The sequence below is a fragment of the Hemicordylus capensis genome, chromosome 4 (genome assembly GCF_027244095.1).
Source record: "Hemicordylus capensis ecotype Gifberg chromosome 4, rHemCap1.1.pri, whole genome shotgun sequence".
NCBI lineage: Eukaryota > Metazoa > Chordata > Lepidosauria > Squamata > Cordylidae > Hemicordylus > Hemicordylus capensis.
Genome location: NC_069660.1, coordinates 256144160 through 256167344, shown reverse-complemented (window position 1 = coordinate 256167344; position 23185 = coordinate 256144160). Strand labels below are relative to the sequence as shown.

Genomic DNA, 23185 nt, shown 5'->3' with positions numbered 1-23185 from the left:
AGGCTCACATAAATAAATGACACAATAACGTTCTTTATTCGGTCACTGATCAGGAAACAAAATCATTTTAAAAAACCCACACCCAATATATCCACAAATTACATCCAACAACTACAGATAAGTTAAGAGGCTGTAGAAGATATCATAACTTGCCGAATCCTACTAGCAGTCAGAAGAAATTTGGCCACATTGCATATAACCTCAGCATTTCGATCTGGCAGTAAATAACTAATACAGGATTCATCTGAATGGCCAGAAAAAACATTTAAATATGGAGCAATAAGAACAACCCAAAAATCATTATAAAATTTACAATATAATAAAATATGAGCAATTGACTCAACCACTTTATCAACACATGGACAAAAACACACAATAAGTGACTTTTTGTACCTGCCCTCCAATACCGCAGATGGGAGTGCACTGAAGCGAGCTAAAGAGAATATTATCCTGTATTTAGGAACTACAAGCGAATTTAAGTATCTGGCAGGTAAACCGCAAATAACTGCAGACCACAAACATATCTATCAGGCAGATATGCCACATCCAGTATCCTCTGCATAAGAGCAAGCTTAGCTCGCTCATAGCCCCAATCCAGTAATAGGGTAGGAGAAAAAAACAGAATGATGTAATTCGGCTTCAATAGAGAATCTCTAACTAGAGTGGAAACTATCTGACAATAACAGAGGGATTAGGCCTTTAGGAAAGAAAAGAAGTCCTAACCAAAAATTGCTGATTTAGATCCAAGCTCTAATTTCCACCCTGTGCATACCTGACTCCAAGAGTACATCAGCATTAGATACACACTGAGGGACCTGTAACAAACTCCTCAAAAATATGGATTGAATAATTTCAAGAGATGCCAGATCCTGATGGGGGTAAGTAAATGAATATCAAGCAAACAGGACTTCCTGTTTTCACATTTGCCCTCATACCCCTTTTGGATCAATACTCAGTTACATTTGTCAAACTTGTGTCTTCAAATGAAAGGGGGAAGGAATTAGGGACAGTTGGTTTATTCTGTATGTAACTTTTAAGGTATCTGGAACACAGGAAGTGATATGAGAATTAGCGGCAAAAGATTTTTGAATGGCCACCATCCAGACTAAGTTAGTCTGGGCTAATGGCACTTAAGCTAATCGTGACTAATTGTCTGGTTAGGCTAAAAACATATTTGTATGTAATTTGTTATATTTTTTCACTGCTTTGTAGTGCTTCTGGACAATCTTCTGCCTGTATATGCTGATATATATTTTTTTTGCTATAGAGAAAACAATTTATAAATAATCAACAATAGTATTCCAAGATGTTATTTAAAAATTCAAATTTGTCTTTACTTTTCTTCATCCTAACCAAAAACCAAAGACTTGGAATTCTATATTGTTCTATATTCTATATTGAGAGGAAAAAAGTAAAATTATCACAGACTCTTCTGTTATCCTTGTACAGACAATAATATAGTTTCTTTCGTCTTTGAATAATTCCCACATGTTGTTACAAAATATGCTACTTAGGCAGCTAGGTAGCATATTGAAGTCCAGGCCCGCCAGGTAGCATCCTCTGAAGTGTGGCCTGTTTCACGTGCAGAGCCAGTAAGAGAGACAGAGCTTGGGGGTCTCAATGCATAGATGAAATGGTGGTGCTGGGAGGAGGGGTTTAGATTTCCATATAAGAACATAAGAACAGCCCTGCTGGATCAGGTCCAAGGCCCATCTAGTCTAGCATTTTGTTTCACACAGTAGCCCACCAGATATCAGTTGCAGGGGAGCAACAGCAAGAGAGAAGACATGCCCTCACTTCTTGCCTGTGGGCTTTTCAGAGGCATCTGGTGGGCCATTGTGTGAAACAGGATGCTACAATGGATGGGCCTTGGGCCTGATCCAGCAGGGCTGTTCTTATTTTCTACATAGGTCTTCCATTCCTCTAAAGCAGAATGGCTTGAGAAACCTTTAAGGGAGATGTTCTGTACTTAGGTATTTTATGTACATTTCACTTTGCTCAATTTACTGTATATTCCTGGAGTGCCTTGAGCTTCTTTCAATAATCCTGTCAATCCTCTCACTTACAATATTTTTTGTAGTGTTCATGCTTTGACTTTCACCCAATTTATTGTTCTTTGCTGCTTTCGGTTTTTGCTTTTCCTTTTGATGTATAAGAAAGCCACCATGTCTCCCCACCCCTTATCTTATATCTACATTCCAACCCCTCACTTTTTTTCGTGTCAGGATTTTAATTTTAAAAATCGAGTCACCTTGTTGAATCTTCATGAATTCTCTCTCATTGACTAATTCCAGATTCTCGCAAAGCAGCCTATATTAAAAGTCTCTTCTTCAAACATTACTTTAGCCACATGGGAGCTGCTTGTTCATCAGTCGCTCCTGCACAGCTGAGGTAACACTTAAATTACCCTGTTCTGTGAGTCTCTCCAACTGGAACAGATACTGCCCATCCCAGAGGTTGAGTACCATTCAGTCAGCCTCTACCAACATAGCCTCCACCTTTTCCTTGCCCTCCTCCCAAGGCCAATGGCCGTGTGAATGACCTGTTTGTGTGGAAACAAGGTAAGAAGAAACACTGGGTAGGACAGCACTGTCCTACCAAGGTTTCATATACAGCATGGTATGACCAAGGTAGGAGGAAAAGCTAGGTTGGACACCCAGCTTTTCCTCCTAACTTGATTCCACACAATCACTTCTCCCTCCTCCTACCTAGTTGTTTGCTTCCACACAACTGAAAACTGGGAGTACATATAGCTCCCAAACTTGAGTAGGACACTTGTTTTGTCCAGTTTTTGGTTGTGTGAATAACCTCATTCTGTACCAATTTTTTTTACCTTAATTACAGATTAATTAAAGTGTGCACATCTTATTTTAACATTTCTGCTTTCTCATGGTGATTTGGCACATACTCTCTCATTTTTTACTCTTTTGTAGTAAAAGATTCCTTTTACTACCTTATGTGGCTACACAAATGGATTCACACTGATATCAAGAATATCAATTTGATTTGATAATATGTTTAGAATTGCTGGTAGGGGAAGGGAAATCTGGCAGCAGATTCTGGAGAGGGGATGATTTGGTGAAGATTTTAGGGGAGATTTACTGAGTTTTCCTAAAAGATCCAGAAAAAGTCCAGAATTCCCACAAAACTTGCCTAATTAGGTCCAGGCTGAGACACAGCAAAAGAATGTGGATTAATTACAACTTAAACTCTCTCCTGGTCTGCAATCTATTAATGCCAGCCACAGAAGGGAGATAAAAACTCAGAAAATGGCAGGTTGTGAAGGTTCTGGGTGGTGGGCATCAGTGTTCCCTCTAACAGGGATTCCCAGATGTTGTTGACTACAACTCCCAGAATCCCCAGTCAAAGGTCACTGCAGCTGTGGATGCTGGGAGCTATAGTGAGCAACATCTGGGTATCCTTGTTAGAGGGAACAGTGCTGGACAGGTTCTAAAGGTTCTTAACAACAATAAAATCTCCAAGCATGGAATCTCCAGGGGCAACAGGTACACTGGGAGCAAAATAAGCAAGAAACTGGGGGGAAGAGTAAGCAGCAAAACTAAATGAACTCAGGCTGTGAGTTCATACATAGCACAGAAACTTAGCTGAAGTCCAGCTCCGTGTGACAATCCTCAACTCTGAGAGCATACACTCCTCCCTACCTTCACTTCAGCCCTTGTGTTCAGATCTCTGAAGCAAATAGGGTTAGGATATGCCAAGGTTGGTGGGATCACACATCATGGCCAATCTCAGCATATTTTAACCTAGAAAGGAAGTAGAGGATCACACGGGGTGGGTGGGGGGAGCACACAGTCCCATGGAAGAGGGAGCTTCAGGTGACAAGATTCACTTTTTAAATGAACACGTTAATTTTGTCATCCACACAAAAACATGTACATGTGTACAGACACCTGTATAATGCCACATCTGAATAGTGCTTTGGTTTACTTCTTATCTTATGCTTGCTCTTTTTCTGCATATCTTCCTAAACAATACTTCTTTTGGATAGGATCTGGAGTAGCATCAGCACAAGAGCATTAGCACAGATGTCTTCCTTTTACCTTCCTTTTTTTAGAGTCCTCCTCGCTGCAGCCCCCAGGACTCCTGAACATGGGAGTCTATCTGGTTTGATAACTGTTTGCTGTAATCAAACCTCCCCGAGCCATTTTGGAAGGGCAATATAGAAATTGAATAAATAAATGATTAATAAAATAAATCAATAGGAGCAATCAGTAGGAGTGGCTTCTTAAAATGGTTCTGTTTTAATGCTTGGAATACATTATCAAGGATCAAGGGATCCCTGGCAATGGCATGGGAAGTGGAGTGGATGCCCTCCATGTAGAGGGCCTGCTAAAATGCTTTCCAAGTTGACTCTCCATCCTAGACATTTCCAATCCATGTTAATAGCCACTGAGGTCTTTTCCCTTGTGCCCCGACACTCTGTTTCAGGCCCTAGTGAAGCAGTTTCAATCTCAGTTCTCCCCTCCCGGTTCAAAACAAGCCCGATTGCCATGCTCCAAGCTCAGCCTTGTTTTGACTAGGAGGTGAGAGGCAAAGGCCAAAGTGCTCCACAGCAGCAGTTCTTTTTGCTGTTCCGCTGTTCCCAGCAAAAACAGAGTCTCACAGCAAGACTGCACAAAATAGCTTTTCCTGGGTGAAAATGGCTCTGCTTACGCCATTTTCACACTTCCATGGCAGAGGGGGCTTCAGGTGAGATTCCATGCTCCGTCTGAACACACCCAGGGACTTAGCTTTCTGAAATCGGATGAGGGATTATGAAGACTCCATCCAATTGAGGATCAATGGTCAGGTGTAGGGATACTAGAGAATACCTACTGGCAGCCCCACTGGAATAATTTTGAAATTTTTCTAGATTAACCGGAACTATAACTGTATTATCCTATAATTATGTTAAACTGTATTATCCTATAATTATGAAAAACTTCATTATCCTATAATTATGCTAAAAACTCCAAGGGATCTTCTACTTAGAGCACAAACCTCCAAACATAGGTTAAGTGCAGAACTACATGTTATAAAGCAAACATATGAGTTTCCTGCAAATGCTAGCCTCACAGCCATTTTTAACTTGACTTTCCCCAAAATAGATCCAGGATCAGAAATAATCCTGTTGAGAGGAAATGGGCTGCCGGCATCTCCTGCAACAAACCAGAGAGAACAGGAGCGGTTAAGCATTCCTTTCTCACCTGCCAAGTTCCCTGAGAGAAAACACATACATACGAGTCAAATTTTAATGTATGCTATGAAAGTCATTTGCATTAATTTTGTTTATTTTTCTGGAAAACAAATGCTACTATACAATCTGTGACTCTTTTGTGAAACAAATATTTTACAAACATACTGGAAAACGTTATCAGGTTTTTAGAATTTAAAGAGTATAGAGAAGGATCTTGCTGCTGATGGCTGTGAAGCTGCTTTGAGTGTTGTTGTTGTTGTTGTTTGGTTATGCCAGTACAGGATGATCTCCTTACTCACAGATACAGCACCTGCAGTTTTGTGTAGCCGCAGTTGGGTAATTGAAACCTAGCCTCAGTATATTCAAGAAAAATGGGGGGGTGGTTAAATCCACATATCTGCAGATTGGGGGTGGCTGGAAATGATGTCAGAGATCATTTCTGGCCACCATTTTGTGCTCAGGAGCCATTTTGTGACTCATTTTAAAAGTCACCCAAAAATGGTAGAATTAAGTCTCTTGAGGGGCACTGCTGGACCACTGGGGATCCGCGGAACACGGTAGAACATTTTACTTGGCTTTTTTCCATCTCTCCCCCCCCCCCCCCGCTGTTTGCCCCTTAGTGGCCTAACCCCTGGATTTCCATTGCCCCAAAGCCTCAGTATCCACAGTGCTTGCTGTGAATGGAACCCTTGCAAATATAAAGGTCATTCTGTATTGTACAAAATAAACTTGGGTAACTTCAGACTATTTTCTTCTCTAAATTGAGTATATGGTCTCGGGGTTGTTGTAAAAGTCAAGTTCAAACAATCTGTATATAGCTGAATTAATAACCACTGGAATAGCTTTTGTAAAATGAATAATATATAAGGTTATATTTCAGTCTCCAACTACATAAATTTTAAATATATTTCAATATTTTAATTACAAGAGCACAAATATTTGGCTTCTGCATATGACAGAAGTGGTGGGCATTCACAGCCTTTCTTTGCCTAAATGTTTAGAGTTTCACCATAGCCCTGTTCAGTCATTCAGAATTATAGCCAGTGAACATGCATACTGTGCCTGAAGCAGGTCTTGTGGTGTTATGGTGTGTCCATCCTCCTCCTGCCAGGGCTCTTCATGCTTAGAACATTTGTCTGAAGACGGCTCCCCAAACAGCTGCTCACAGAAACATCAGAGACCATGTTTAAGGCATTCACCTCTTCAGGTGAACGCCCTAAGCATGAAGAGCCCAGGTGGGAGGATGATTGACTTGCCTGGGGTGGCATTTCCAGACCCACTTCCAGCGTACTACACATGTTCACCAGCTCAAATTCCAGGGCTCATATCTGAAGTAACACTCCATTCCTGAAAATCCATTCAACTTTCACTTTCAAAATTCTTAACCCACTTCACGAATATGATATTTATATTCAAAATCACTGATCTCTAGAAAATATTTCCTTCTTAAAATAAAATTCATCTATAGGTAGCTAAGTGTAATTGCTTGACGTCCAGAATAGCAAAGCTTGTGTGTAAGGCAGCTCTATGGGGAATACACTGAGAGCCCATGTGCAACTCCCCCAATCTGTTGGCATATGTGCTGTTGCGCCATTAAGATGTCCAAGCTCTGCTTGCATTTCTAAAGTGCGCCATAGAATCAGAAAGACATCACTCAGCACTATGTTTCCAACCCCGGAGTGCACTTCCAGAGTGTGAGCAGTGCCTCGGAAGCCTTAGTCCTGTAGCACAACACCTTGCACGGAGGGGAATTGCAGGTACACTCCCAGCCCAGCCCAGCCCAGCAGGGTCTTCTTACATGCTTTGTTAGTCAGGATATCAGCTACTAACTTTAATTCTGCTTTCGTGCAAGATCCATTGTGTATCACATCGAAACAATTAATCCCTTCTTATAGGATGACCTAGAGACATTCTAACCAATTCCTTGAAAGAAAGAAAAACCAGAAAGATGAAGTCTGTCACATATAACAGTGATTGCAGCCAAGAATTAGATCCAGCCTGAAAACCAGCTGGTCTAACCTAATTTGTGAAGGGGTCCATAAACATATGGGGCAATATTCCAGCACAGAATGCTACCCGTATTCTGTAACATTTCAATCCAGCAAAAGCAACCTTTTCCAAACATTTTGGAAAATCACAAGATCACACAGTGGCAGATGGCAAAGATCCCTGTGGTACATTTCACTTTGTGGTGATCTGCTGTCTTATAATAGCCACCTTACACATCTTTACATGTCTACTCTTCTATGATCTACAACACTTTGACAGAAACTACTATATAGTTGTTTTTCATGCAGCAATGGCTCAGAAACCTGTTGCCCAGTAAAAAAAGCAGCTCTGGTGGCCCAGCTGTACCACTTTTAACTAATGTACAATAATCAAGTAGTTATGTTGCCTCAAAGCAGCTTTTAGGAAATGCCCCCCTTTGATTACCATTTAACAGTGTTTATTTTCTACCATGCCTTCTATAACAACATGATCTCCTGCAGTTTCAAGCTGTGAAATTAACTTACAGACATCTAAAATGCAGCTTTTGTTTACAAAGAAAAATAATTTAAAATGCATTAGACAATCACATATCTCATCCTGTCAATCAGTGAAATGCAGAATACAATTACAACCTTTGAAGCATTTGAAAAATATTCCTGACTTTGATAAAATAAAGCTTAGTTCCTGGATATTGTTTGTTTCTCTCATGAAGCAGCAGCTAAAACATTTGCCTCCTGAATGCATACCAGAAATAGAAAGTACATTATATCGTGCTGTAAATCTAATTACTGCAGTCAGGGTTGTGCCATGCCTAGTGATACCTTGGCAGCCCTCCCATCTTTTATAAACAGCACTCTTTACACCATTTTATTAAGCAGCCAGATAGCTGAATGGCCCACTTGGAAGTTGGCATGTTGCTTATTATCATCATCTTATTTTATTTATGAAGTACCCACACTTCATAAATATGAACATTTTATTTATAAAGTGCCTATAACTAGATGGTCTACAATAAATATTTTAAAAGAGTGTTCCCTGCCCACAGGCTCACAATCTTAATTCAACCAGTATAATAGTAACAGTAAGGGAGTGGACACAAACAAAAGGAATTGTGGGGGGAATGGATTCTAAACCAAATCTAGAACTGAAAAGTTTCAGAAAATAAAGTGAAGAATAAAGGGGTTTATAAAAATGTGGTGATTCTCTTTATTTTGCAGGGGGAGAGTAACTGGCCCTATCCACCCCCAGCACAGTACCTCCAGTGACTGTTGCTGGTATCTGTTTAGATTGTGAGCCCTTTGGGGACAGGGAGCCATCTTATTTATTTGTCATTTCTCTGTGAAAACCGCCCTGAGCCATTTTTGGAAGGGCGGTATATTAATTAATTAATTAATTAATTAATTAATTAATTAAAAGTTGTATAGAAGACGGGAGGGAGAAGAGAAGAGAAGAGAAGAGAAGAGAAGAGAAGAGAGTTCCTCTTCAGAAGTTATTACACGTATGTTGCTCATGGGAGTGTGTCTGCAGGAACTAACGCTCTAACCAAGGACAGTGAGATCTTCCCTCCAAATAAGAATGCTGGGTGTGCAGCATTCTCTTCCTGGGCAGACAGTGTGGGGACAGGGCTCCAGAGCACATCCATGTGTGCACGGGACAGGGTGTGGGTCGGGGGGCAGGATTTGCTGGCATACTTCAGTTAGCCTATAACTGTGTATAGCATACACAGCCTCCTAATGTCTGAAGTCAGCTAAAGAGTTTGACACACAGGAAGAAACCACAATGACTGAAGACACAATAGCACCAAGAAACCAGGAGGCCTCACTAGAGCAGAGCATGAAGTACAAGAGGACACACAATGAGAAATTAAGGAGGCAAGACAGGAATAATCAAGATTATAAAGAATCTTAAAAGGGAGATGACAAAGTTTATAACACGAGCAGGAAAGGGTAGCAAGTTTTTTTAAAAGGTGCTAAATAATCAGAATGATGGGATTAAAAAAAAAAGATGAGCAATAGAGTTGAGAGCTGTAGTAAGAGGGAAAAGATTAGGAGATGGGAGCCCAGTAATAACACTAACATAACACAGACAATAAATAGTTAGAACTAAAGTCTTAGCTATACTAAAAGAAACAACTGGACAAATCTTTACAATATTGATCAAACTATAACAGCAGATCTTTGCAAAAGCATCAATATGCATACAAAAAGATAGCTCAAGTAACACAACAAGACTGCAAACTGTAGAAAAATTGGTAAAATGATCTGACGTTTCAATAACAGAATTGTTGACTGGGATACCAAAAGGATTTTTTTTTTTTAAAGAAAATGTAATCCATTCAGATATCCCCATGTTCAGATTATAGTGTGACATCCAAGATGCAATTTCAGTTAGTCAGTTGGTAATATTAGCAAGAATGAAATAAAATACTGGAGCGAAAAATGGTTTAATCAATCGCATAGATAGGAGTGTGTCAGCTAGCCAAGAAGAAGCACAGACAAGCAACAGAGTCAAAGACTCAAGACGGTGCCCTGTGAATATCAAAAGACGATGGACAGCATCCACAAAAGTGCTGGTGCAAGAGTGCTAGCTCAAGCCATTGGTCCCCACCCCACCTCCTTTTTGCTGCAAGTCTCTGAAAACTGGTTTCTCAGGATCCTCAGTGTTATGGACAGTGCTCAGTTGTTGGGTGTCTGATATTAAATTGGCAAAAGGGCCTAAACAGAGCCATTTTGGAGTTTTAAACATAATTATACGATAATGCAGTTTAACATAAATATAGGATAATACAGTCCTAGTTCTAGTTAATCTAGAACAATTTCAAAATTATTCCAGTGGGGCTACCAATTCTCTAGTATCCCTTCATCTGACCATTGATCCTCAATTAGATGGGGTCTTCATAATCCATCATCCCATTTCAGAAAGCTAAAATGGAATCTCACCTGAAGCTCCTTCTGCCTTGGAGTGTGAAAATGGCATAAGCAGAGCCATTTTCACCCAGGAAAAGCTATTTTGTGCAGTCTTGCTGTGAGACTCTGTTTTTGCTGGGAACTCTCACCTCCTAGTCAAAACAAGGCTGAGCTTGGAGATGGCAATCGGGCTTGTTTTGAACCGGAAGGGGAGACGTGAGAGTGAAACTGCTTCACTAGGGCCTGAAACAGAGTGTCGGGGCACAAGGGAAAAGACCTCAGTGGCTATTAACATGGATTGGAAATATCTAGGATGGAGGAGTCAACTTGGAAAGAATTTTAGCAGGCCCTCTACATGGAGGGCATCCACTCCACTTCCCATGCCATTGCCAGGTATCCCTTGATCCTTGATAATGTATTCCACACATTAAAATAGAACCATTCGAATAAGCCCCACACTTAATGATTGCTCCTACTGATTACAGCAAACAGTTATCATACCAGATGGGCTCCCATGTTCAGGGGTCCTGGGGGCTGCAGTGAGGAGGAGGAGGAGGAGGTTACAAGGAAGACACCTGAGCTAATGCTCTTGTGCTGATGCTACTCCAGATCCTATCCAAAAGAAGTACTGTTTAGGAAGATATGCAGAAAAAGAGCAAACAGAGATAAGAAGAAAACCAAAGCACTATTCAGATGTGGCATTACACAGGTGTCTGTACACATGTACATGTTTATGTGTGAATGACAAAATGAACATGCGATCATTTAAAAAATGAATCTGGTTAGCGTCCCCTTCAAATGCAGGGTACAGATAGGAAGTTTACTACAGTATGTGTGCTGAACATGACGTGAATAAATGTTCATATGTTCAGATCTGTATGTACTAACACTGTACAGAGACTGTATGTGTACTGAGTACCAGTTGCAGAGGAGTAACAGCAGGAGGGAAGGCATGCCCTCAACTCATGCGTGTGGCTTCCGGCGGCATCTGGTGGGCCACTGTGCGAAACAGGATGCTGGACCAGACAGGCCTTGGACCTGATCCAGCAGGGCTGTTCTTATGTTCTTATCATGTGAATACGTCTGAAGATCTTTATCCCAAAAGACAAGATAGTATAAAGAATGAAATAGGAGCAAATGGCTATGTCAACAGTTGCAGAAAGATCAAGAAGAAGAAAAATAGAAGGAAGTCCCTGGGCTAGTAATAAATCATCTTATAACAAAAGCAATGCTAGCTTCTTCCTTACAAATTAGTGCCCTGTTATTGGGTTTTGTTGGGGGGGTTTTTTGGGGGGGGGAAACTTGTGCATTCACAAATTCCGAGTCTGCTTTTTATTTATTGTATTAATGAGTTTTGGAAAGCAACATGTTTATTCTTTTAAAAGTTGTAGATGTCTTAAGCAACAAATGTCTTAACGGGGGAATAGCCACAGAGCTCTGTGGAGGAAAGATGCGATAAACATATATCTGACAAATATAATTGCTTCCCAAAAAGCCATGACGATAAAATTAAATAGAATAATGCAATGCCAACTAAAAACATGCCCTTGACACAGACATAAAGACAAATTTTCTCTCATAGAGAGAGAGAGAGAGAGAGAGAGAGAGAGAGAGAGAGAGAGAGCGCACACACTCAGACAAATCCAGGTTATCTTGCCTGTGGTTGCCATGGCTTCTATAAGCTCTGCCTGAAAATAGCCCATCCCTAATGTTTAGCTCTGGAAACAGAACCTCTACACAAAAGGAGAATGTCACTAGAAAAAGAATGAAGGAGAGGAGAGCACCACCAATGAATCCTGTTCAGGATGGAAGTATATTGAGTAAAATGCTAGACAATACCATCGCCTCTGAAGAAGAGCCATCAGCTCAAAACACATCATACATGAGTATTTTCACTTGGGAATTTTATAACAACAATTTTCAGCAGCTTTTGGTTCCACCCCATTATTATTATTATTATTGGGGAGTGCGGGACTATGTATCAGTTCCATAGTGCCTTACTGGAATCTAAATATGTTTTTAAAGAAGTAAATTCAACCAATTTCAGTGAGATTAAATTCTAAAGTAAGTGTGAATAGGATTGCAGCCTTAAGGTTATAATAACATTTTCCCCCAAAAGTTTATTTTCTAGCTTTTCAAGGGGAATCTTTATATATCCCAACTTCACTTGCACACTAAAGCAAGAATCATTCACTATACAAAATTTATATTTGCTGTAGACTGACGTATATCTCTGTCTTCCTAAATGAAAATATAAATTTATAACTGCTCAGAAAAGTTTGGGAAGGTCTTTGTCTTTCCTTTAAAAAAAAAAGTATGCAAGGAGGATACCACAATCAGCAAAAGTAAGAAGGGAAAACAGGAATACCGTATTTTACGGACTATAAGACGCTACGGACTATAAGACGCACCTTAATTTTAATCCAGTTTTTCAGAGTTTTAACATATTAAACTGTTAAAACATATAAGACGCACCTGAATTTTGACGGATATTTTTCGAGGAAAAAAGTGAGTCTTATAGTCCATAAAATACGGTAAAGGTTACAGCACATGGAGTTGTATATCAAACTTGTTTTCGATCAGACTGGTTTTCGGGTGGGCTATTGGATGGAAACTGATGGATGATCACTGAAGGAGAATTGACAGAGGTATTGTGACTCTGTTGGTCCTTTTGGATCTCTTGGCGGCTCTTGATACTATTGTCCATAGTATCCTTCTGTACCATCTGAGAGGAAAGAGAGTGGAAGCCACTGCTTTGCAGTGGTTCTGCTCCTAACTCTGAAGCAGATTCCAGATAGTGTCACTTGGAGACTGTTGTTCACCCAAACATGAACTTTTATATGGCATCCCCCAGGGCTGCTTTTTAATATCTACATGAAACCGCTGGGAGTGATCATCAGGAGTTTTGGTGCAGAGTGTTAACAGTATGCTGATGACACCCAAATCTATTTCTCCATGTCAACATGACTAGGAGAAGGCATAACCTCCCTAAATGCCTGCATGGAGGCAGCAATGAGCTGGATAACAAAGTAAGAGTGAATCCAAATAAGATGGAGATAGTTACTGTGTGGGGTTGAAACTCGGGAGACAATTTTGATCTGCTGGCTCTGGATGGGCTCACACTTCCCCAGCAGGAACAGGTACGACATCTGGGAGTGCTTTTGGAATCCAACCTCTCCCTGGTGTTTCAAATTGAGGAAGTGGCCAGAAGTGCTTTCTATCAGCTCCAGCTGATACACCAGCTACATCCGTTTCTTGAGATAAATGACCTCAAAACAGTAGTACATATGCTGGTAACCTCCAAACATGATTACTACAATGTATTCTATGTGGGGTTGCCTTTGTATGTAGTCTGGAAATTGGAGCTGGTACAGAATGTGGCAGCCAGGTTGGTCTCTGGGCCATCTTGAAGATACCATCTTAATCCTATATTAAAAGAACTACACTGGCTACCGATAAGGTTCCGGGCAAAATACAAGATGCTGGTTATAACCGATAAATCCCTAAACAGATAAGGCTCAGGATATTTAAGAGAATGTCTTCTTCACTATGAGCCCCATCACCCAATGAGATAGTCCAGAGAGGTTCGTCTGCAGTTGCCACCAGTTGGTCTGTTGCTGTTCCTTCTCTCTTGCTGCCCTAAGACTCTGGAATGCACTCCCTGCTGAAACAAGAACCTCCCCATCTCTGACAACTTTTTATAAGTCTTTAAAGACACATTTATTCACCCAAGCTTTTTAATTAGACCTGTGGTTTTAAATTGTTTTAAGGTTTTAATTTATGTTTCAAATTGTTTTATTCTGCTTTAAAATGCCCAGAGATGTAGTTTTGGGGCAGTGTACAAATATTAATTAATATCCTGAGTCATCTATATACTATTTCCAAAAGAGGTGGAAACATTACAGCCTGTATGGACGGAGAACCAGAGCACCTGTGGACAAGAGAGAAGTAAGAACAGATTTGAGGTGACCTGAAAATATTAGTATAACAAAAATCTGAAGAAAAAAACCTTTAAAAAATACCCACAAACTGCCCCCACATTAATCAATGAGACAGAGTGTTCATGAGTTCAGAAAATTAAGACATTCAAGTGAGTAGAGCTAAAGGCACACAGTGGCAAGGAGAAGGAAGAGGGCTTCAGCAAAAAAAGCAGTAAAATTTTCAGCTTGAACAGCGCCTACTGCTTAAGAGCATAAGAACACAAGAACAGCCCTGCTGGATCAGGCCCAAGGCCCATCTAGTCCAGCATCCCGTTTCGCACAGTGGCCCACCAGATGCTGCTGGAAGCCACAGGCAGGAGTTGAGGGCATACCCTCCCTCCTGCTGTTACTCCCCTGCAACTGGTACTCAGAGGCATCCTGCCTTTGAGGCTGGAGGTGGCCCACAGCCCTCTGACTGGTAGCCACTGACAGACCTCTCCTCCATGAAGTCATCCAAACCCCTCTTAAAGCCATCCAGGTTGTTGGCTGACACCACATCCTTTGGCAGAGAGTTCCACAAGTGGATCACGCGTTGTGTGAAAAAGTACTTCCGTTTGTTAGTCCTAGACCTCCTGGCAATCAATTTCATGGAGTGATCCCTGGTTCTAGTGTTGTGTGAGAGGGAGAAGAATTTCTCTCTATCCACTTTCTCCACACCATGCATGATTTTATAGACCTCTATCATGTCTCCCCGCAGTCGTCTTTTTTCTAAATTAAAAAGCCCCAGGTGTTGTAGTCTTGCCTCATAAGAAAGGTGCTCTAGGCCCCTGATCATCTTGGTTGCCCTCTTCTGTACATTTTCCAGTAATACACTGTGTCACGCCCTTGATCTCCGACAGCGAGGAGGAAGGGGAAGCTGTCAACTTTCCAGCCGATTCAGGAGTGTCTGTGGGGCAGAGCCCGGCTGTCAGTGTTCATGAAATGGCTGTGGTAGATCCAGCTAATGATTTAGAGCAGGCACAACAACCCGAGACAGCAGAAATCGTGAAAGACCAATCCGAAGAGGAGCTATGCAATCAAACACCACCGACTCCACAACAGCGGAGGCTCACGAGACGCAGAACTCAATTGGAGACTATTAGGAGGAGCAAACGCCTCTTGCTGAGGGCTGATAAGCCTTGAATTCCTGCCAGCTGGGAGCTCTCAGCTTGCACTATAAATCATTTCACCAGCCTTCTACTCACTGCTGAAAAGCAACATTCATCAACCTTTGTGTCGACAGCGTGCAGCCAAGTCCGATCAGGACGAACCTCCCGAGCCGTATCCAGTTTCAGCAGCTCCGCTTTGTCTCGTGATCTTCCCTGGCAGTTGGCCAGACATTGACACAATGTCCTTTTAAAGATGTGGTGGCCAGAATTGTACGCAGTGCTCCAAGTGTGGTTGCATCATAGTTTTGTATAAGGGCATTATAATATTAGCCGTTTTATTTTCAATCCCCCTTCCTAATGATCCCTAGCATTGAGTTGGCCTTTTTCACAGCTGCCGCACATTGAGTCGACACTTTCAATGAGCTGTCCACCACGACCCCAAGATCTCTCTCCTGGTCAGTCACCGAAAGCTCTGATCCCATCAGCATATACTTGAAGTTGGGGTTTTTTGTCCCAGTGTGCATCTCTTTACACTTGCCAACATTGAACCGCATTTGCCATTTTGTTGCCCACTCCCCCAGTCTGGAGAGATCCTTTTGGAGCTCCTCACAATCTGTTTTGGATTTCACTACCCGGAAGACTTTGGTAGCATCTGTGAATTTGGTCACCTCGCTGCTTACCCCTACTACTTCTAGAACATTTATGAATAAATTAAAAAGCACTGGTCCCAGTACAGATCCCTGGGGGACCCCACTTCTTACTTCTCTCCATTGTGAAAACTCTCCATTTATACCTACCCTCTGTTTCCTGTCTTTCAACCAGTTAGAAATCCACACATGTACTTGTCCCCTTATCCTATGACTACTAAGTTTTCTCAGGAGTCTTTGATGAGGAACTTTGTCAAAAGCTTTTTAGAAGTCCAGGTATACTATGTCAACTGGATTACCTTGATCCACACACTTGTTGACACTCTCAAAGAACTCCAAAAGGTTGGTCAGGCAAGATTTAGCTTTGCAGAACCCATGCTGGTTCTCTCCCAGCAGGGCCTGTTCTTCTAGGTGCTTTACAATTTTATCCTTGAGGATGCTTTCCATCAATTTGCCTGGGACGGACATTAGGCTAACTGGCCTGTAATTTCCCGGATCGCCCCGGATCCCTTTTTGAAAATCAGTGTTATATTTGCTACTTTCCAGTCCTCTGGTACAGAGCCCAATTTCAGGGATAAGTTATATATTTTAGCAAGGAGGTCGGCAATTTCACGTTTGAGTTCTTTGAGGACTCTTGGATGGATGCCATCCGGCCCTGGTGATTTGTTAGCTTTCAGTTTTTCCAGACAGTTTAGAACATCATCTCTTGTCACTTCTGTCTGACTCAGCTCTCTAGCCTCCATTCCTAAAAAGCCTGGTTCAGGAACAGGTATATGCTCAGTATCCTCTGCCATGAAGACAGACACAAAGAACTCATTTAGCTTCTCTGCAATCTCCATTTCCTCCTTAATAATCTCTTTCACTCCCTCTGTGCAATACACTGGTAACTCCTCTGCTGTCAGGGATAATGAAGGTCTTGGGCAAGAAGGACATCGGTCTGAGGAAGAGGGAAATACTCCTTTAGAAGGGACCCCTTCCATGGATGATGAGCCCATATCTTCTCGCACAGGGGATACTCCTCTGGGGGGTGGGGGCCTCCTTGTAGTGGGTAATTCAATCTAATGAGGTATAGAGAGATGGGTTTGTGACCCATGTGATGACCGCACGGTGACTTGCCTGCCTGTTGCGAAGGTTGTGGACATCATGCAGCATCTAGGCAGGCTCCTAAGCAGGCTCCTGGTTCTGAACAGGAAAGCTGGTCTAATATTTTCTCCACACCCCAGTCCCAAGGAAGACACAGATGCAATCGGCTTGATTAAAAGGGTCGCAACTTTATTAATGTGGTATCATCAGCTAACCGTGCAACAGACTCCCCACTCTCCACACAGTGCAGGCCTAACTAAGACCGGATTAGAATATTGCTGTCTTCGCCCATGTCTAAAATGTGCAAGACACCCTGACTCAGGATAGAAGCGGGATAAACCCGCGGGAATGGACAGGAAGAGGAGCCTAGGGAGCTGCTCGAGCAGTGTGAGATCCCCACCCTCCAACAAGCCCCGACTAATCGGGCCGCTCCCAGGGACTGTGCTGAGGGGGTTGGACAAGGACTCATCCTCCAGCACAAGGCTGTAAGATGGGAACATTCTCTGCAGAAGAAAAAGCTGAAATTCTGTGACTCCCTGACCAGTTGGGTAACCCTGTTCTGAACCTGAAGGGGAAAGAATTTGACATAGTAGTCCAGTTCAGACACGACACAGAAGCTCAGCTGAATTGGAGCATTCTCAGTCTGAATGTGTTCGTGTTCTAAGTCCGAATGCACCTCCCTAATTCAACTACAGTCCAATTTGGCCAAGCAGGCTAAGCTTTGAAACCAAGGTGTGCAGTTTGCTTGTTTGCTTTAAGTGCGGCTGGATTTGCCATCATGTTGCATTTGCACCGACCCCCAGGCTTTATTCTCAGCTTCTTGCAAGAGGCACAGCACTGGTTAGAAGCTTCTGTCGCTTATTGCATCTGACATGGCCCACCAATCTCTTTGTGTATTGCCCTCATAGATGCTGATGGGCAAATTTTGAGAGAATTTCCTCACATGTATGAATGACAAAGGCCAAGTGACTTATTACTAAGGGTGTGCAAACAGGTTTTAATCTGAACTGGTTCAATATCGAACTGGTTCGATTCAAAGGTTCAGAGTCGAGTCAAACTACCCCCGGTTCGGCTTGACCCTGGACCGAACACAGTTTGGGGGTTCATCAAGCCTTTTTTAAAAAAAATTCCTTTTCAAACTTACCCCCTCCGGCGGGCTTCTCTAAGATGGCAGGAGGGTCCACAGAGGTTCCCACTGAACAGGCACAGTAGCCTCCAAAATGGCCACCGCGCCAGGGAACAGACCCAGAAAGGGCTGAAGATGCCAGAACCAGGTGATTTTTTTAAAGGAAGGCTGCTGGGGGAGGGGAACCTCCGTGACCCGCACCACCACCACCACCACCTTAGAGAAGTCCCCCGGAAGGGAGAAATAAAAAAAACATTTCTTTTAAAAAATCTTCAACCAACACCCCCCTCCCCAACCAAACCAAATGGGTGGGAGATTTTGATGGGGGGCAAAACCAAACTGGCCCCGTCCAGTTCGGGTCTGGTTCAAACCGGGCCAGGTGGTTTTGTGCACACCTCTACTTATTACTAATTGAAGTATCACAATTATTTCCTAAAGCTACTTAACATAATCAATACAAACAAGCAGCAACAAGCTCCAAATACTTCTGTGATTAAGAGCAGGACTCACCCAGCAAATCTGGGGGAAAAATTTCTCTCTCTCCATTAGTGGCCTTTTTTTAAAGGGAGAACAGATAATGAATTACTGATATTTCTTCTGAAGAGTTTTCCTTTCCTTCCTCTATGGAGGCAACAGCAGCAATGCTGCACAAAGCTTCAGAATGTCCAGGCCAGAATGCTAGCAGGGACTAATTAGTCCCTAATTACTAATTACTGTATTATGCATACTGCTCAATCCAAGCATGTGCTGGGTGTAAGACCCTAATCCACTTTATATGAATCTAAGTATGTCTGCAGTTCCTGAACATGTGCAGAGTCATAAACTTGTTCATAAAGTTGGTTATAAAATTAAATAGATTCTAGCAGCTGCTTGTGGGAGTGATTCTCATGTCCTTTTATAGAAAACAAAAAAGCAAGCAACAACCCAAGAACTCTCAATTCTATCTGTCCACTTTGTTGTTGTAGTTGTTGTTGTTGTTGCTTCCCCCGAATTAGGTTCATGTTTGGGGGCGGGCGGATGCCATTTCTGGAAAGCCAGCTGCTGCTGAACATCTCATGACATTTCAGAGACTATTCCAAAGTTCAGTATAAATTGCTCACAATTCAACCCCTCCCATATTCTCCCCCTAAGAAATTTTGGACAATATTTTGGGGACATATTCTCCCCAATCACTGAAGTGTAATGATTGGCCTTTATTTTCAAGACATCTCTGGGAGGAGGGAAAGATTTCACCAGCCCTGACACACGTCCTTCTCAGCTGTTTCCAGGGTTAAAGACAAGAGGAGAGGATAATGAGCAGGCTAGGTTTGTTCTCCCTCCCATCTCTGTACAGTTACTCCCTCCCCCTCCCCTTTTTCTCTACTCACAAATATTTTATTTTATGTTATTTAATTTTTATTTTTTACATTTATATCCCGCTCTTCCTCCAAGGAGCCCAGAGCGATGTACTACATACTTGAGTTTCTCTTTCACAACAACCCTGTGAAGTAGGTTAGGCTGAGAGAGAAGTGACTGGCCCAGAGTCACCCAGCTAGTTTTATGGCTGAATGGGGATTTGAACTCGGGTCTCCCCGGTCCTAGTCCAGCACTCTAACCACTACACCACGATCATGTCCAAATCTGATGTTACCATGGGACCTAATGAGAGTGATTTTCTTAATTTGTAGAAATTCAAAACTTATTTGACAAACCCATGAAAGAGGTTTGTGCAAAAGAGAACAACCAAGAAAGAGGTTTGCATCACAAGAGACCTTTCCCAAAGAAACTGAGTAAGCCTGGGCTTTGCTATTAGGTTGCAAAACTTCCCATTGTAAATGGGGGCAGGCAGGAGAGACCCAACTGTGGCTTTGGGATTTCTTGTGTGCTTTTCAACTTCTGCTTCTCATAACTTAGCCATCTCCCCTATGCATTCCATTTTTAAAAGCCTGACACACTCAGAGGCACTCTTACCCCTGGACTTTCGAGCTGAAGTCCAAGGCCTCCACAGCCCCAGGGGGCCCCCAAATCCTCTTTAGTCTGTTCCAGATGGTGTGGTCGCCTGGCCGAGCATGATGATGCTTAATTTGCAGTGGGGGGGGGCCTCCAAAGGCCTCTAGGTCCAGGCTTCAAAATTACCTAGATGCACCTCTGTACACACTTGTTCAGGTGGGGCTGAGCTTAAACATGCTTGTTTTTAGCACAAATAGTGCAAAGGGAAAGCTTTGAGAAACCTTCCTGGGTGGTGAGTCGGGTGATACAAAATGATAGAGTGCTGCTTTACCTCTCGACACATAATACACATGCACTCCTGTGTCTATGTAACAATGATTGTGCTTGTTAAATGCATTGTAGTGATACCTGGGTGCTTTCCAGACTGCAAGCTTGAGAGAGGGAGGAAGTGGTATAAAATCCTATGCGAACCCTAGCTGGCTTCAAAAGGATAAACTGGTTGGCTTAGAAAGAAACAACGCCCAGATTAAGCTGGCAAATGGAGGCGAGAGACTGTCAGCAAAGCTGGGGAATTGCGGTGGGGTGGTGGTGGGGAAGAGAATGAGAGAGAAGAGGAGGAGAGAACACAGCTCTCCCTCTCCTCTTTTGTTTTTAAGTCTCCATGAATTTGTGCAAGAGAAACTCCCTCCCTGCCTTCCTGGCCGCTGCTGCTGTCCCTCTCCTGAAAAAGGCATCTACTTTGGAATCTGGGACTACCTCTTCCTCCACTGCCCCTTTGGCGGGGTTCATGCAACTGAGAAGCATCCAGAGAGTGTTGGGGAGGAGGTGAAGGAAGAGCGAGAGAGGAGAGGATACATACCACAAAGAGGGAGAGGGGACATGTGGGGAAGCCGAGAGGCAGAAATCGAGGAAAGTGGAGTATGCCTGCAAAGAAACAGCTAATATTTTCTCACGCATGTACAATGTTGTAAGGCTGAAACATCAAGATAAGATCCGATTCCGTCATTTGGTGTGTGAACATTCCCATATACTGCCCAGGGACGCAAGTTTTGGGCAGTATAGAAATATTTTAAGTAAATAAAATATGCAAGACAGTGTCACAACCCAAAGCATATGAACACACACCAGATCCATACATTGTGAAGCAATTTTAAGCTGTCAACAGGAAAGCCCTCTGTTGTACAGGTTTGCACAACTTCAACCTTCTTGCAGATGCTGAACTAAATCCCATCATCCCTGACTTCTGGCCTCTGTGGCTAGGGATGATGGGAGTTGTAGTCCAACAGCTGGAGGGCCAGAGTTGTTCAGCCTTGCTGTAGTATCTGTGTGTGGGCAGAGGTGAACCTAGGTAATTTTGGAGCCTGGACCTAAAAGCCTTTGGAGGCCCATCTACTACAAGTTAAGCATCATTTTTTAACATGCAAGTTATTGAGGGCACAAAGCACACCACCCAGGACAGGCTAAAGAGGATGGGGGGTGGCAGGGAGTGTGGGGTAAAAGCACCTCTTTGTGTGGGAAAAGACAAGTTCGCTATAGGCACTAATTTGGTTATGGAAGGCAAGTGCTATATACTACAAAACCTTTTGTTAAGTTCATGCTTGCTAAATTTTAGATCACATCTTGGTAATCCGCATGCCTACTGTGTCTTAAGAGTGAATCAATACTGCTCTGTCTGCCTGCAGAGCACAGGCTGTAACAGATAACTTTCTTATAAAATGCTGCACAAATTACTATTCTGCAAACTAAATTTTTCTGCACACAGTGTTGAAAGTCTTGAAACATTTATATTCATCTCATTATACACGGAGTATGATCACAATGGATATGGTTTTTCTAGTATGAGGCATGCCTCTCCTAAAGAGATATGGAGAATTAATACACAAACTTCTGCTTGAGTTCATGACTCCCTGGCCAACAAACCTTCATTTGTGCCAGGAAATCAGAGTGACAACCCATTGGCTGGCATGCTGACTAAATAACTGAGGATGCAGCAGGAACTGTGTCCTCACAGCAAGAGGCTGCCATTAACACAGTCAGAGTGGCAGAGGAGATTTTTGCTGCTCTTCCCTGCCTCTTGAAGTCCTCTGTGGATTCTGAAAATATTCCTCTGAGGACTGTGTGACACTCAGGGACATATTTTTAGAAGGTATTTTAGATCACTTCCAAAGACAGGAAAGATTTGCAAAATAGCTCCTCCTCACTTTACCCACATCCTGAGGAAGTGGAGAAGCCATCTACTGAATCCTCAGTTGGTTAGACAGGATGTCAGCCATTTACGTTCACGTGGATTGCTATGGACAGTGTGCCCCTCCATTGGGTCAACTCCCTACAGTTTTCTTCCCCTTGAAGAATGTTACAGTATAACATACAGTATGCTGCATGGCCCGGTCCCCTCCACCTGCCATTACCACTTCCGTCTGCCTATTATCTGAACCTCAGACAGGGCTCTTAAATACCCACAGTACAATTGATGCTGCATTTCAGGCTGGCCAGATAAAGCATTTATTTACTTGTCTAGTATTTTGGGATTAGCAGCTTTTTTTCTATTAGTATTATTTCGGTATTAGTATTGTTTTTGCTACGAATTCTCTAGCATATTTTTCATTATAGCATTTTCCCAGGGTTTTTGTGCCTATTGTAAACTTTGGGTTTAAAAATCTTCAGTCCTCTATTCAACAGAATAGAAGAGTGTTATTCTGTTTTGAATATATTTTGCTCTGCTAACTGAGCAAGGAGACACCTTTTAAAGTGGTAATATTCTCATATTTAGTAGGGGGAGAGCAACTGGCCTTGTCCAACTTCAGCACAGCATCCCTCCAGTGTTTGTTGCTGGGGTCTGCCTTATACATCCCTTTTAGATTATGAGTCCTTTTGGGACCGGGAACCATCTTCTTTATTTGAAGATTGACCCTTGGCCATCCAAACCTGTAAGGGTTTATGGGCAGCCTGCTTCAATATATATAGCAGAGTATTTCAGTAGCTCACTCCCATTACAGCAGAAGTTAACAGGGTCTCCGGGGGCAATACCTTGTAAATGATAGGCATGGAGATTCATTTAAGGATTAACTAATCTACTTTATTTAGAAGTACATGATGATAGGAAAGACCGATACCCTAGCTGCTGGATACATAGTGGCCAGAGAGAGAGCTATAGAAGCATTCTGGGATGAAGGAGGAGGAGGAAGAGCAAGTCATTCCCAGGAAGTTCCTGAGAACATTCTATCAATAGTGGGGTCTTAG

The 23185-nt window shown here is 42.5% G+C and overlaps 1 protein-coding gene across 9 annotated transcripts in view; it reads right to left on the bottom strand.

Annotated features, from left to right (window-relative positions):
• Positions 1-23185, bottom strand: part of SNTG1 (syntrophin gamma 1) — a 437703-nt gene that overhangs the window by 263854 nt on the left and 150664 nt on the right. The gene's annotated exons all lie outside the window — the stretch shown is intronic.